This window comes from Cucumis melo, chromosome 10 (genome assembly GCF_025177605.1).
Source record: "Cucumis melo cultivar AY chromosome 10, USDA_Cmelo_AY_1.0, whole genome shotgun sequence".
In the NCBI taxonomy this organism is placed as follows: Eukaryota; Viridiplantae; Streptophyta; class Magnoliopsida; order Cucurbitales; family Cucurbitaceae; genus Cucumis; species Cucumis melo.
In genome coordinates this window covers 22,789,319-22,801,736 of record NC_066866.1, presented here as the reverse complement: position 1 = coordinate 22,801,736, position 12,418 = coordinate 22,789,319, and the positions used below count along the sequence as shown (strand labels likewise).

General features: G+C 32.6%; 2 long non-coding RNA genes across 4 annotated transcripts; one reads left to right on the top strand and one right to left on the bottom strand.

Annotated features, from left to right (window-relative positions):
• Nucleotides 1-773: 773 nt before the first annotated feature.
• LOC127151340 (uncharacterized) lies at nt 774-4,949 on the bottom strand. The gene is made up of 7 exons (XR_007824249.1): nt 4,686-4,949; nt 4,203-4,291; nt 4,019-4,069; nt 3,071-3,131; nt 2,240-2,421; nt 1,831-2,130; nt 774-1,199 (listed from the first exon to the last, which is right to left on the bottom strand). It is a non-coding gene; the product is annotated as an uncharacterized LOC127151340 (long non-coding RNA).
• A 3,988-nt stretch (nt 4,950-8,937) lies between these two features.
• Nucleotides 8,938-12,032, top strand: LOC103493444 (uncharacterized). 3 transcript variants are annotated; one of them, XR_007824153.1, is made up of 3 exons: nt 8,938-10,145; nt 10,616-11,702; nt 11,790-12,032. It is a non-coding gene; the product is annotated as an uncharacterized LOC103493444 (long non-coding RNA). The 3 variants fall into 3 exon arrangements; XR_001763156.2 differs by lacking the exon at nt 11,790-12,032 and having other exon boundaries at nt 8,942-10,145; nt 10,616-10,717; nt 10,795-11,059; XR_001763153.2 differs by lacking the exon at nt 11,790-12,032 and having other exon boundaries at nt 8,944-9,860; nt 9,970-10,145; nt 10,616-11,059.
• Nucleotides 12,033-12,418: the final 386 nt, after the last annotated feature.

The following is a 12,418-nucleotide window of genomic DNA, read 5'->3' as shown; positions in this document are numbered from 1 at the left end:
TCTTCATCCTCTTCTTCCCTCCATTTTAATCTTCTTCTTCTTCATCATCTTTGTGAAATCAATCTTCAATAATCAAACTTCTTCTTCAAACAATCTAAGAGAGGAAACCGAAAGATTGTTGTGAGAAGAAATAATAACTATAAGCTTAAGAAGAAATACATATGCCTCTTGACTATGTTCAAATTTAGAGTAAAATGTAGGGCTTTTCTTAATAGCGTGGACAAGGTTAACAAGTTCAGGCTCCACCTTGTCTAAGAATTAGCTTTTACTAGAGTTAGATACATAGTAAAGGCATAGTTTCCTGACACTAAAAACAAAGCAATAGGCACCTACAATATAGAAAATGAGAAAACACGCTTGTAAAATTAACTTCAACAAATGCCAGCAAGAGACATATATTAAATTACTTATAATCATAGCAACAAATAAGAAAGCACATGAGAAATCTCTTCTATAATCACCTATAGGTGTTTAGGGATTTCCCTTCTATTTCATTTATTTAATGAAGTGTTCCTTCTCGGAAAAAAGAAACATATATTGCACATGCACTCTAAGTTCCAAAGAACATATTTGATAGTAATTCCAAAAATATATTAGGAAAATGATATATGAGGAGTTAAGATAAGTAATAGTATGGTCTACATAACTTCACTTTTCTTTCAATTATCCTTGAGAGCTGCATCAAGTTAGTAAGCACATTATAAAAGTGATATTACCATAATCAGAGAAAACCAATGAAAAAGTCAAGAAATCATCTGTACTCAGGCTAACATTGACTAATTTCTAGGGAAACTGAAAATAAAAGGTCTAAACACCTTGTCAAACTTGTTTAGCAAAGAAAATGACATTTTTAATTTGCAAAAAATGCACAACCACCCTAAACATGAACCTCAAATTATACCACAACTTTTCAAAATGTTACCACCCATTCACATGCGCACACACTCCCAATACACTGGCTCATATAATCAGAATTATCTCCTCAAGATCATGATTCCCTTTCCACTAGCAACCAAACAGAATTATATAAATTCAAAGATCACGACATTTTAAAGGTCTCGAAAATGCTTCTTCAAACAATTATTAATATTGGAAATAGTCAACAAAACTAAACAAAATAAATACCTCGAAGATCAAGCTCCACAACAAAAGCTTTTTCATGGAGTTTATTGAATATACGTTTGGCACCCAAGCAATATCTTTTAGAAAAGTAAAACAACAGTAGAATATGAGTCGCTCGATAATATTAGAAAGGAACAGTGAGGAAGGGCAAGAATATGAGGAAGGAAATGTTGAAAGATCGGATTGTGAGACTTCTATGGATGTAATAGTTTGCTTAAGTCATAAATTATACTTGGAAGAGTTGTGAGCTTTTTGCAATCCGTAATGGTTAGATCTTTGAGGCTGGTAAGATATCTAATTGTTGAAGATAACTTTGTTATAAAACTACTATAAAACCACAAATCTTCTGTACTACTATAAAACTAATATATTGTGCAACCCACTATTTTAGAAACATCCTATGAATTTAAGATATATCTATGTGTGTGTGAAAAAGTAGTATTACAAAATGTATCATTCTCGTACAATTTAGTAAAATATTCAAGAGAGAGAGAGAAGAAGAAGAAGAAAAAGAAATTTTTTTAAAGAACGAAATTAGGGGTTAAAGGAAAGAAAATTAGAAAAGGGCGAAAAAAGAAAAATTAGAGGGTAGAGAGTTGTTGAGTTGAAGAAAACACATCTAGAAACAAAGCAGTGTATATATAAATATATATAATTATGTTGTGAAAAGTTTTGAAAAAAAAAAGAAAAAAGAATTAGAAGCAAAACCTGGGTTTCTCGTTCAGCAAAATTGTGTTGAGGAGAGAAGCAACAACGTTGGTATCGCTCCAATGTTTTGGAAGTACTAACACACACACACACAAATCAAAACTCAGTTAAATATATATAATAATGGAGATCTCATTAATTACCAAAGGATTAAAGGGTGAAAAGAAAACGAGACAAAAAAGGGGTACGATAAAGAGGCGGAAACTAAAAACCCTAAAGTTTTGATATTTATACACAGATCAGGTCTGAAAGATGATGAAGAAGAAGAAGACAGATCAAATTTCGCCCAAAAAATGAAACCTGCGAGAAGGGGAGGGGGAGGGTGGGTTATCCAAATTGATGAAAGAAAATATTAATAAAAAAATTGTGTGAAAATAAAAGGAAAAAAAAAAGTAAAGGAAAAGAATACCCAGCACTGCCGAATTCGTAGAGCTTGCCTAGAGTGGAGAAGATGATCAAAGCAACTTAAGCATCGCATAGAACAGAGAGTTCATAAGCTTTTTTTAGGAGTCTGTTTCTTCTCTTTGAATATTCGACAACGACTAGTCATGAGCTAGGCACGAGGGATGACGATGGTGCTGACCGCGGAGGCTATTTGAAGAATGGAGGGAAGAAAGTGAGATGAGATTGAAAAGAGAAGAAAGAAATTGAAAGTGAGGATGAAATCGTGTGGCATGAGAAAGGGTAAAGTAAGAGAGAGAAATATTTAATTTTTTCTAAAAAAAATTATCATAGCTTTAATGTCGCTTTTCAAAAGGCAGTAAAACCGACATTAAACATCCGCTTTTTGAAAACCGACATTAAAGCTCCGTTTTCATTTTTTCCAACTGACATTAAAGGCTAGATTTCTTCTAGTGAGATAATCTAACAACTTGAACTTGAACAAATGGAGTATGAGGAAAAGAACAATACATTTTCTATTCGCAAAAGCTACAAACCTCGAATTTGAGGCCAATATTCTCCCTATTTGATTGCCTGAATTTACAAGATTGGAAAGTTGACTATGGTTTGAACCTGGTTTTCTAGAAATAAACTCACTGAAACTTCAGTAAATCCAAGAGCATACTTTTATAAAGAGTAAAAAACTATGCATAAAAATAATGATGAAGATAAATCATAGATAACGAATTCCATTTTTCTCTTCTAATTCATATTTCACTCAAGGTAAATGTAGTAATAGTCCAAGTCATTCAATTGTCTAGAATGTGACACATGCAAGCAAAAGCAAATTTCTACTCACCAGTATTCTAACAACATCGTTACGGATCCATCCAAGAGGATTGTACACCACCATGACCTGGCTGCAGGCACATTTACTCATTCATATTGTAGTTGAAAATTTTAAAGAGAATTTCTAAAAGGAATGTAAAATAAAAGGAACATTACCAAACTATTCCCTTTTTGAATATCTTGCTCAGTTGGTGGGCAGAAACAGATATTGAGTAACATAAACTTACTCAATATTTTCTTTATTGAGAAAAATGTATGGTTTTAACAACTAAGCAAAGAAACAAAGACATACAAGAAAACCACCCAACTTCATAATCACATAAACATGTGGGAATTCAACTCTAACTTTCTTTTGGACATTTCATCAAACAGTTTAAGAGCATACAGAAAACATCATCATTAACAACAACCTACTATGTTTCCGTTATCACAAAGAATAAGACATTCTTCCTCAGGCCAAGAGATGAATTTAAATGGAGAAATTGATATGACAATCCATTAGAGTACAAAGCAACACAAACGTGTGACTGTAAGAACAATTAATTAGATGAACATGACTTGCTAAGAATGAAAGGTGACAACAGAACAAGAGTTCACTTCTAGAGCATAATGCTAAAAATTACTTGCAACTTGAATTAATAATTGGGAGAAGAGAATATTAGTTATGAAGTTTTCCAAAAGAAAACTCTACAGTTCAAGCTTAATAAGATCAACAATTTTTGCTGCCTCAAAATTTTCCTAACCATTTAAAGTCTATGCAATCACTCACAAATTGAAAGCAGTTAACAACATTCAAGATACAAACAACATTGTAAGAACTCAACTTTACCCATAAAAACATGAACATAAAAGCATTATGAATAGAGGTGATGTACACTTAAATAGTTTCATTTAAGTTATTCCTTACATACTTCACACACACTGATTTCTTAAAGTGGAGCAAGGAAAAGCTACTCACGGAGAGGTAAAATGAATAATAGGCAGTCTTGTAGTGTACAATGTTCCATGACTACAAAAGTTACATTATATGTGCATTAGAAGCACCCCAAAATAATATATGGAAGTGAAAACAACAGAAAAAGGTCGTAGGATGTGGGAGAGAGATATGTAATGAAAGATAGAGAGAGGTTGTGCAAAATTACCTATAGTTGCAAATCTCTAATTTCAATTTCATCGAGCAAATGAAGGATTTAATAATAGAAAGAGAAGCCTTTGTTGTGAGGGATTAAAACTGCAAGAAATAAGTTAACAAAGCAAAACCACAATAAATTTTTTAAGAAGAAAACATAAGAGGGATTAATGGAATTAAAAAAAATTGGAGATTAGGGCATGAAGAAAAATATGAAGAAGAAATGTGGAAGGATTTTTTAAGCTAAAACATCAAAATAACCAACTGTTTAAAGCCAAAAGACTAGAGGTGTGCAAGCCTATTCATATCAGACCACAAGTAAGACCATTAAGTTTGTTATGATCTAAAGAAACAGATCTCATTATTATAAACCTCAAAGAAAAGATGTTTACAACTTAAAACAAAATCATTCAATATGTTTAAAACTCCTTATTGATATTCAACTCAGTGCTCTCACCATAAAAACGATGTAGAAAAAAGGAAAAAGAAGACTAACCTCGAATCATAAGCTTCAAGTAAAGAGACGAGCTGGTAGACAATGAACCCTAAGCAAAACCCATGTGGACGACGATGAGAGATTAGATGAAGCCAGGATATTGCAAGTCTGAGAGATTGAAGCCGAAAAATAGGATATTCTAGGGAAATCATGTGATGAGGGTGATGACGAACAGAGACAACGAAGATGGATAGAGATGAAAGTGTCTTCATCGGTTGAATGGCAGTCGTGAGAAGGAGGGTATCGCAGAAAAGAGGGGAGAAATCGTCGTTTGAGGGTGGTGTTTTGGCGTGGGTATCGCATCTGGTTGAGCAAAAGAATTCGTGAAAGAGGCTCCAAAAAGGGGAAAAATATTGGTGGGATATTTTTATTTTCTACTTTCCACTTTTTTCTTTTTCTTTTTCAATAGCCCATTTTAAAATGGGCTATCTTCGTATGCTATTAAAAGCCTCATTTCTTGTAGTGGGAAGACTTTTTGTGTATTACTCACACTTGTATGATATAGATTACAACATTTCAATCCTATTTATAAGATTGTCACGACATAACTCATACAACAATTTAAATTCTACACTTAAATAATGTAAAAATCTTACTAAATTAACACTGGCATTTTTAACTCACATCTTTTTTGAACTCTCGTAAATTAATTTACATATAACTTATTTATTTAAGACATGTTTAATTTTCAACATCCTCCCTTAAACATGTTTTCTGAAAAACTCCAAGCAAAGTTCTTGACTTGTTAAACACATTAACTTTGAGCGGCTTTGGGAAAATATCTGCAATTTCATCTTAAGTCTTCACATGTTCAACTTGAACCTCCTTCCTTGAAATGCAATCTTTGATGAAGTGAAATCTGGTATCAATGTGTTTGCTATGATCATGGAACATAGGATTCATTGCTAGACCAATTGTTGACTTATTGTCTACATGGATCACAGTTGGATCATCTTGAAAAATTCCAACTGTCTTTAATAAATTTCTTAACCAAACTGCATGAAAGATACTTAAAGCTGCAGCAACATATTCTGCCTCACAAGTTGATAATGTCGCAATAGGTTGCTTCTTAGAACTCTAAGTAAATGCAACCAACAAAGAAAACATATCAACTAGTGCTATTTTGATCATTAGTATCTCTAGCTAACAAATCCCTATCACAATAGCCTTTAAGCTTGAATTCTTTAGATGAAGAATAAAATAACCCAGAATCAAGTATACCTTTTAAGGTAACAAATGAGTAATTGTAGGAGATTCTATAAATCAACTCACCAATCCAATGCTGAAAAGAATATTTGGTCATTTTCAAGTCAAATATGTCAAACTCCCGACCAAACTTTTGAAATATGAAGGATCGACATAGTCTCCTTCTTTATAGTTGGACAGTTTGTCCCAGTTTCAATCGGGGTTGTGATAGACTTAGAATTGATCATATTGAACTTCTCTAGAATTTCTCTAGTATATTGCTCTGAGAGATGAAAATATCTTCCTCTGATTGCTTCACATCAATATATCATATGACATCAGTCCTATATCTGTCATTTCAAATTCTTAGGTCATCATCTTCTTGAGATCTTCAAACATACTTACATAATTACCTATAAATATTGAGTCATCCACATACAAACAAACCACCAAAATCTCTGCATGGTCATCAGTCTTAATGTAAAGAGAATCTTCATAAGGACACCTCAAATACCCATTATCAAGGAAATATTTGTTGATTCAGCTATTCCACATTCTTGGTGTTTGTTTCAATCTATACAAGCCCTTCTTCAATTTTAGAACCTTATCCTCATGGCCTTTCACAAAACAACCAGGAGGTTATTCTAAGTAGACTTCTTCTTCTAGATATCATTCAAAATATCGATTTGACATCCATCTGAAAGATCATCCAATTATTTTGAGCAACAAGCACAATTAACAACCTGATAGTTTCCAAACGAGCAACGTGAGCAAATACTTCATCATAATCAATTCTTTGAGAATATCCTTTTGCAAGTAATCTTGCTTTGTATCTTTCCACTTCTCCCTTTGATAGAAAAGCATACAATCGCAGCAGAATCAGGATCAGATAATTACTCTAATTACAACTAAACTAATTTTAGTAATTAACATGCTTTATAAGAACCCTACCTATATTAAAATAGGGATGAAAAAAAACTTGCCTTTGTAGCTTCCCGACACTTCAAAAAATCCTCACGAACACAATCTCGGACCTCCACTAGAGTTGACCCGCTAATCTCCAGATTTAAAACCGGGTTGTGGGATCCATTCAATGAAGGAAAAAAGAAAGAGAAAGGAGATGAAATTTGGAGGGTTGAGATTTTTTAGGGTTGAGATTTAAAAAATATTTCTCAAATTAAAAAACAAAAAGTCTTTTTCAATTTGAAAAGTAAGCTATTTATAAGCAAATTACATGCAATTCATAAAAAACAATACCTATTATTCCACTAGCCTTTAGTGGAATTACTCACCATTCCAATTTCTCTTAGTAGGCTTGGAGTTATCACCATGAGCTTCCACATAGCCCACTAAGAGTTAGTGCAATTATCCAACAAAATGCTGGATTTTTCCACTAACTTTGGTCAAGGGGCAAAATGGTCTTTTGGTCAAAGTCAAACTTTGACTTTTCAAACCAAAAAGTCAACATTTTGACATTTTACAATTTTGTCCGTCTTGACTAATTTTGACCTTCCGAGCATGAATCCACATTTATTTTCTCTAGATTCAAATCACATTTCAATATATTGCCGGTCAAAGTTTGAATTTTCAAAGTCAAAAGTCAACATTTTGACTTTCCACAACTTTGACTATTTCCATCTTTTCCGAGCTTTCGAGTATGAATCTGCATTCATATCTTTAATATTTAAATACCATAAAACCGACGACTATATCACATATACTTGTCGGTTTCTCTCTCCTCTCTTATTTTAAACAATTCGACTCATTCCATCATACTGTTCAAAGTTAATTCTGTATGAGCTACCAGGGAAACCTAATGGACCTATAGATCATGGGCTCCAACGAATCGAGATTAACTGGCTAAACACTTTTAGACCAAGCTAATCAACATTCTTTAACTAACGAGTCATTCCACTAAAGTCTCGTAGTTGCACTCCCCTCACTATAGATATATTTCTGTCCATCTGATATAACCATGATCAGTAAGTTAATCCTTCACAAGTTATTCGTAACTTCAGCTGGGTCAAAATACTATTTTACCCACGAGGCTACATCTTGTTCTTTAAGTCCCATTGATCCACTATTGAATAATTGGTTTAAGGTCCAACCTATAAACCGAATCCCTCTCAGGCCAATGAGAGGGTAGGGCCCCTTTGTTCAAGACTTGGATTCAGTCTTTAAGGGAACAACTTATCTACTACCCCTAAAGCGAGTAAGAGTAAATTCCATCTTGCACCTTATGTTCCCTACTATCCACCCGATCTCCATAACCATTATTAACAAAGTCTCACACATCTTGTCAACCAAGTAGAGCTTCATTCAAATATACCAACTGCTATAATTTTCTTTCGTAAGTCGAGGTACTTGGAAGGGAACTAAATTGTTGTTTCCCATCGGCAAAAATAATTTTTTTAGACTTCAAACTCATGCTCTGATACCACTATGTTGGAATCGTGTGATGAACACCCCAAATAAATAATGTCGAAATAGAATATATGAGAGGAAATAAAAACTGATTGTAAGACTTTTTGTGTGTATTCTACTCGCACCTGGATGATATAGATTAAAACATTTCAATCCTATTTATAGAATTGTCGTGAGCATAACTTATACAACAATTTAAATTTTATACTTAAATAATGTGAAACTCTTACTAAATTAACTCTAACATTTTAACTCACATCCTTTTCTAACTCTCATAAATTAATTCACATATAACTTATTTATTTAAAACCTGTTTAATTTTCAACAGACCAAGAGTATTACATAGCTTATCAAAATATGTAAGCTAAGTGCAACAATATCACTCTTAAACCAACCTAAAAATCACTAGAAGAATTTGGTCTTTAATGTCGGGTGGAAAAAATGAAAAATTACCTTTAATTTCGGTTCTCAAAAGGCAGATATTTAATATTGATTTTAAACCGACATTAAAGATAGAGCTTTAATGTCGATCTAAAATCGACATTAAACACCCTGCTTTTGGAGAACCGACATTAAAGGTCCTTCTTATTTTTTTCTTCTAGTTTTGTAAAAAATTCAACTTTCTCTCTCTTACTTTACTCTTTTCTCAAACCCACCCACGAGCCATTTTTCATCTTTCTCAAATTTCTTTCACTCTTCTCAATCTCATCACTTTATTCCCTCTCTTCTTTGACAACTGCCACCACCACCACCGGCATACATCACTTTCTTCCATCCCGATCGTCGTCTGTGCCCTATCGTCGTCTTTCCATCCCTATCATCGTCTGTGCCCTATCATTTGAAGCAACTTTAGAGTAGTTAAGAAGAAACTATCAGATGTTATTAATTAGATCGACATTCCTATATTGAGGTACAAGGTATAAGTTTGGTTCTTGTATGATGACATCTGAAAAGCTTGTGTGTTAACTGTTAACTGTTGTGATTTTACTGAGCCATACTCGTTAATGGCACATTGATCTCCACCATTATGCATGGTATGACAGTTTCTACAACGGAATGTTTAAGAATTTTAAAAAGTGTATTTTGTTTTTGTTTTCGTTTTTTTTTTTTTTTTTGCCCCCTTTTCTTCAGATATCAGCTTTATGGAATTTCTTTTGCTTTAATGTTGGTGGAACAACAGCAAAGCAAAGTCGGGGAGAAATCTTTGCTTTAATGTATAAGAACGTTAAAAAGTGTATTTTGTTTTTTGCTTTAATGTATATTCAATTCATCCGTCCCCTGCAACCTTTGCAGTAAATTTGGTTAAAAATTTTCTTAATTCTATTTTTAATGGTAACAAGGATGATGAACTGCAAGCTCACATTAAGGGTGGAAATGGGGACTTATTAACTACTGTCCACATAGACATATTAATATTTATTTATCGCGAGTCATGTAGCCATGAACCAATTAGTATATATCGAATTATGCACCTGAAAAATCCAGAAACAAAAGGCGAAGGGAAAAATAGTAGTTGATGGTCAAACTAGACACAGTAATGGTGGAACAGTAGCTAATGGTGAGAAGGTGAGTTCTCCTTTTGTATCAGAATCAGTTATGGGACCAGGATACAGTTGTCTATCTATTATTTTGTTACTTCTTTTCAATATAAAGTTTGACGTTTAATTTCTTGCAGGAAGATGGCATCAATGTTGGATTAGCCTTGTTGCTTCTGAAGATGCAATTATTGATTCTCTTTCAGAGAAGGCAGAAAAAGAAATTGTTTTTGGTAATTCAAGAGGGAAGAACTTAATAGGACACTGTGCACTGTTTCTTTCCAAGCTTTGCAGAAATTTTAACTTGATACATAAGGTGAATGTTTGTGATCTGTTTCATATCTATACAATTATTCTATAGATGAATAGTTTATATGACTTTTTAAATTATTCGAGTCTTGCTATTATTTATTAAAAATAATTTACATTGTAAGAGTTGATATTATATTATAAACAAGGTTAAATTGCCAATTAGTAATTAGAGTGTGCACATATTCTTTTGCATTTTAGAACCGGTTACAGTAATCTTTTTCACCAATAAAAACAACAGTAGTCTTCTTTATTGTTATAATATGTTGTTTCTATTGGGTAATTAGTCATTTGTCTTGTACTGTCATTAATGATTGTTGTTTGGTCACCAATATAGTATGATATGGTTCGATTTAAAACATCAAAAGGTTGAAACTTTCAGTCACTCGTATAAACTTAAAATATTTTCCTAAGCTCTATTACAAGTTCAAGAGTTTTTTCTAATATTTTTGAATACTGTTATTCATGTTGCTGCAGGGGGTTTGAATTTAGTTCTCCTGATTACCACTATTTACTAAGTAGAATAGAAGAGAGGTTATTAGGAAAGAAAAAGGTTTCATCGATGCTTGTGTTGCTAGAGTACGTTACTAACCCATTTAAGTATGTTACCAACCCATTTCCATTTTGTCTTTCTTAACTATTTCTATCTTTTTCAGTTCTTCGTCATCATCAGTTCCAGATTCTCGGAGGCCCATATCATTATTTCTGTTTATATGATTCTCCAAATTCTTATTAATGGGCTAGACTTTTAGTGTTTTTCATCACAATTTTGATTTGATAAGAGGCCTAGGTATGGTTGCTTTTAAGCCCATTGTCAAGTTCACACACACACCAACTATTTGTAGAAATGTCAGATATTTTTCTTTTCCTTATTTGTGGAAACTACATATTAAAATATTTGAATTTAACATTCTGAGCTTAGTAGCTTGAAGTTTTTTTTCTTTTTCTCTTTTTTTTTTTTTTTTTGATTTAGTAGCTTGGAGTTTTTTTGTAACAATTTAATGTGTATTATTCCGTGTTTATATTACATTAATATGTAGTTTTCTATTTGTCTAGCTTGAGATGCTAATTCTTCATGTGATTTATGCCTTCTCTCTTTTGTAGGCATTTTTCTCCTCCACGTGCATTATGAACTTACCTACTTTCCATTTTGCTTCTTTACTATAACACCATCTTTCAACACTAAAAACAACTCAAGCGAAGACATAGAAGCTTTACTTAGTTCTTAAGACTGTAAACTCATAATCATTGGTTTTCAAATAATTTACCAAATTGCTTGACAAACACTCTGCTGGTGGAGATTAAAATATCCTGAATCCTTGCCACTTACGATGGTCATTATGGAAGAATGTCTTGTTGTATATCTGAGACAGCAAGCAGATCTTTGAATCACTTATGCTGAACTTTATATTTATAGTGTGTGGTTGATATTTAGATATTATCAATTAAACATAACTGTTGTAGGTGGATTACATTGGCAAACGTGTTTTATCAAAGTTGATGAATGAATGGAGATTGATGGATGAGCTTGCAGTCTTATGTGCTATTTATTTGCTAGGATCAGGTATTTGTTAAGCATTCTACTATATGATCCTGATTTAATTTTGTTAGTTTGTTTGCATACCATTGACAATATCTTCATATTTTTAAGGGATCTGCGGTAGCACTTTGACTATATTTTTCAATAAACTGGACAAGGGAGAAACGTGGGAGGATGATTTTGAGTTGAATACTATATTACAAGTGCACTCTTGTCTTTATTTTTGCAAATATCATTATTTATACTTTAAAAAATTTTCACCCTCCAGTTATGGGCCATCTTGTTTGCATAATCTAAAACTACCAAATAGCATTATCATGGTTATGATAAGTAATAGTTAATGGTTATTTGAAATGGTCTCAAAATATTTAGTTATAAACGTGGAGAATATTTAGTGGTTATTTGAAATGGTCTCAAATAATCACCTAGTTGCATGGTAGGCTAACTTTTTAAATTGTCAATTTTTAGTTATTTGAGACTTAATGAATCAAGGCTTAGTCTTAGATGTTGTAGAACTTCCTCTAGCTCAAGGTTTTCTCTCCCATGATAGTCGAAGAGTTTAGGGTTCACTTTATAATATTATAATCTATTTTAAGTCTGATCGGATTGTTTGGAAACTTTTATAGTCTATTTATTTAAAACTATGGGTCATTTGGATTAAGAAAATTAGAATGACAATAAATTGCTCGAAATTAAAGATGTCTAGAGATAATAAGTTTACGAATAAAATTGTTGGGAAT